We start from the raw sequence: 4,814 nt of genomic DNA on the forward strand, positions 1-4,814 counted from the left end.
AGTGGACCAAGTAGGGAAACAAAAACAGTTAATTAACATTTATAGACCGCAACAAAAAGTGCAATATAAAATGGAGAGAGACATAGCAAAATTAAGATGTTACAACAATAGGAATTGCCATTAATACATAGCCGAATTAACAACTTTCAAAAAGCACTTTGGGGAAGTCATGTCACCAAGGTGATAGAAATATCCCAAAAGGTGTGAACAATATTAATCAGTGCTGGAAATAAAGCATTGGTCTCACTCTATATCAGATGATATAAAATTGGCATATATAGCATACGACCAATGTGGGACAGATAAAACATACAGAGTTCTGCAATTTTGATACACTAAACTGCGACTATGAAACAGCCAAAAATAAAGCACAATGTAAAACAGAGAATAATTTACATCCAATAAAAAAATAAAAAGATAATAATAAATTAGAGGCAAATCTAAATGCCAATTACACAACTAATTAACTAACCGAATACAATATAACTTACCACAAGCCGGGTAAACACCTTTAAATCAAAAATAGAGTCCATACCAATTCAACTCCGATTATGATACCAAAATTGTTAATGACCAATTTTCATAACGGAAAAAAAGAGATTCTCGCCAGGAGATCATGAAGGTACTTGTTAATATATATATACTATGTCTATAATATCCCCAACAATAATATTAATCACACCAATATAAAATCATAATTTTACCTTGAATATTTAGATCAGGATCAAAATTGTAATTCGTGACAGCATAGAAATCAATAAAAATTACTATGATTAATGTGAATAAACAAACAAAGTTATTAATATATGACCGTCATGGAAATAGATAAAATAACATAATACCGCATAACAAAACACAAACACACGATATGTTCACGATAAAAAAATCCGAACAATAAAAAATGTAACATTTTAAACAAATGGTCAACGTCTAAAACCATTTTTAGAATTTTCTATAACTTCGAAGAAGAAGAGGTGTTTGGTTCTTCATGAACCTCATTATCTGTAAAAAAAACTAATTTTTCTTTTGTTTCATTAAAAAACAATAACAAATTGAATAAGTAACATAGCTCAAAAAAAATTTAGAAAATATATATATATATAATACATAATACAACAGGCCCAAACAAAATTTTCTGATGGCCCAAAACAAAAACATATATAATAGAGGTTTCGGTCCCACGACTATATATATTCGTTCCACACCGCTCCTCCACCCTCAGAGGAAGATATCCACTATCACAATCCGGTTGGAATAGCCAACCTTCTACACCACTTCGGATATTTACCAAGTTTTAACTAGAAAACTCCTACACTAACACAATCACTCAACAAACATAACTTTACACACTAATGATTGTAGGAAGACCTCATATAAAAAGCCCGTGTCCTTCACTCCCTCTATATATAAAGTGCTTCGTTACAACCTCTTATCCTAATATATATTATAAGGTTCGTCCAATCGACCGCCAAAAGCTTATACTATTGATTTGACCCTCGTCACTCCTCCCTATCCCTCCACCACTTTATGAATATATATATATATAATATATATCTCTCCGTTGTAATATATATATATTAATAGTTATATATATATTTATATTTGATTGTTTTGTAATTCCGGTTGTACATATGTTGTATTGACGTGGAAATTTTCACAAATAAAGTTAAATAATGATTTGTTCTCAAATAAAAGAGAACTCAATGAAGCTCACACATCACTAAATCACACACTACAACCCACAATATATAATATGAGAATATCAAGCTCAATAAGTGTGTGTGATAATAGTGAATGAAATAAATATAACTCAATGAATATATTAATCAAATGAAAGTGAAATAATAAGCTATAATAGGAAAGAGTTTAGAAAGACTTCTCAATAAACAAGAAGAGTTGAGGAAATGATGATCTCAATAAGATTTGAAGGCCTCTTCTTGTTGTAAAAACTTCTCTTGAAAACTGATTAGCGAAACCAAAACTCTTAAACAGCTCTTAAACGCGATTAATATTTTGTTAAACAACAAACTTGGATTTCTTGGATCTTAGAGAAAAAGAGCAGCAGTGGAGTATATATAGCACCCCAATACAACAGCTAGAAATAAGTAAAAGACCAAAAAGTCCATTTGAAAAACTAGCCGTTAGGCTCATTCTGACAACTCGTCGGTCGACCAGTACGGTCGACCGATTAGTTTAAAAACCTAGAGAAACGAAGAATTAAAGCTGTCGGTCGACCGACGGAAAAAGCGGTCGACCAAATTGGAAATGTCGGTCGTCCGATATAAATTCCGGTCGACCGGAGGGCTCTCTGGAAGTTTACTCAGAAACGGAGCAACAGTCGGTCGACCGTACCGGTCGACCGAATTCTGATATATGTAAATATACAGGTTTTGGGACAAGTTTGAAAATCCAGAAAAAATGTCAAATCAAGTTCAAAAATAATGAAACTTTGGGGAAAGTTTCTAAATGATAAAATAAACATGTTTAAAAAGAATTTCTGGAAAATTAATTTTCGTTTGTGAAAACTACCTGTTTTTGAAGAATGCTTAGAAAACCTGTAATTTTATGAAAGTGAACTTTGATATAGGACTTGTAAATATTCATATATATATATTGTGCATATAATATATGTATATAGTGAAGTATGAAGGAGCTGTAAACATGAGATAAGGTATTTTAACAACGTTTAATGAAAAATCATCTATATGATAGAGAACGTCAAAAAATCGTGTTAAGTGTATATATATTGATCTTAGATATGATCATACTATATATGTAAGTAAACTAAACATATACCTAGGTAAATCCACACAAATGAACTTGAATCTTTAACGCTTGATTAATGCGTGTTGAAATACCTGAAAAAAGAACATAAACACAAAACACTAGAAAACTTATTAGTAATAAATTGTTTGTCAAATCATCATCAAAACTATAGGGTCAACAACATCTTCAATTACGACGCCGTTAAGTTAAATCTTTTTCTTCAATACCAGGCTCAGGCTTAAACCTATGTCCACAGAGCTATGAGGTGGTGGGAGAAAACAAGCAATCCAAACAAGATGAGATCATATCTACACAACATCTTGTTGATTCATTGTTAGATGCTAGAGATAATCTTGTTATAGTTGATTTTTACTCCCCTGGATGGAGGTTGCAAAGCTTTGCATCCAAAGGTAAAACCTAATTGCATATACAAATGTCTCTACACATCCAATCATACAATAGAATCTCATAAAAACTTTTATGGATTTTCTTCCATATATGTCAATTTGCAGAATTATATCCAAATGCGACATTTCTCATGGTTAACTATGAAGAACGTAGATCCATGTGTCAAAGTCTACACATTGACGTACTACCTTTCTTCAGATTCTATGGAGGGGCTCGAAGCCGTGTCTCAAGCTTCAGTTGTACTAATGCAACGGTAAGTCATGAATAAAAATCTATTTTTATTGATTCAAACATTTTAGTTGCTTGAAATTTAATTCAAACATTTTAGTTGCTTGAAATTTAATTTACATTATTTTCAATGGTGTTTGCAGATAAAGAAATTTAAGGATGCTCTAGGTAAGCATGGAGCAGAGAGATGCAGTCTTGGACCAACAAAAGGATTGGAAGAATCAGAATTGATGAGTTTAGCTTCAAACAAAGGAAGCAATTTCAGTTACCCATTGAGATCTTTGTTGCCTGGAGATTTTAGCTTTTATTCAGATTGTGAGGGAAGAACTGACGTGGCGATGGCAAGCCTGCATTAATCTATCAGTTTCTTGTTAGGAGTGTGCATAATTCTATATCTGAGGCTTTGTGTTTTTCTGTGAGAGCCCCAGTTTCAATAAATTGTGTTCAGGTTGTGTTGATTAAATGAAAGAGATTGATTTTGTTCCATTTTTATTGGGACTCTGCTGAGGTTTAGAATCATGCTGCTGAATTTGTGAGTTGGGTTAGGATTTGCTTTTGGTTTTTCTTGCATATTTGTGGATTTTGTGAACATGGCTAAGTGATTTACAGAATCAAATATAAACAACAAATTTGGTTCAATCAAACACTGTATCAAGTTCAATAAGACAAGTACTTGATTGCCAACCGTTATTGTTACATTCATATAAATTTTATAAAATTAACTAGACATGATTGACTCTATTCATTACACAACTAGAAAATAGACTATATATGTCTTAAATTAAGCATTTCAAGGAAATTAGTTCAATCCTCTCTCTCTCTCACAAAATCATCTGAGTTTAAACATTTTTTTTCAAGAATCGATAGTAAATATACTATATTTTTGCAAAAGGACAATTCCCTTTGTTCTTGGTGTTTGAAATACTATAGACAGAGATCACGCGACCCTCCAAGCTTCCAACTCATAGCATTCGTCATATGACCTTACACATGTAAGTTTTGGGCCATCCTTATTTCTCAATCATTCCCCCCTTTATCCAATACATATAATTGATTAGAGGACCCATAATGAAAAAGCTATATATGGATTATACAAAGTGAAACTTTGTATTTGTACATGGGATTTTTATTTTTGGATTCATTTAAGCTCCTTATAAATAGCTTCTTCAGTTTTTTTGGGATATTGGATTAGTTGTTGGATGGGGTCTAGCTAACCAACAATGCAAGCTACAATCTTGTTGGTGTTGCGCCAACAATACCTTTCAATCCTAGAAAACTTTTTGATGCTTATGGTTTATTCATTGATCATATCTACTGCATAGTCTACGATCACATCACTGCATCAGAATTTCGAAGTTACAACAAAGATGATGGTTATAATTTTATAAATAACATGGCCTTTAGAGGTTTAG

Source organism: Asparagus officinalis, chromosome 7, assembly GCF_001876935.1.
Source record: "Asparagus officinalis chromosome 7, Aspof.V1, whole genome shotgun sequence".
In the NCBI taxonomy this organism is placed as follows: Eukaryota; Viridiplantae; Streptophyta; class Magnoliopsida; order Asparagales; family Asparagaceae; genus Asparagus; species Asparagus officinalis.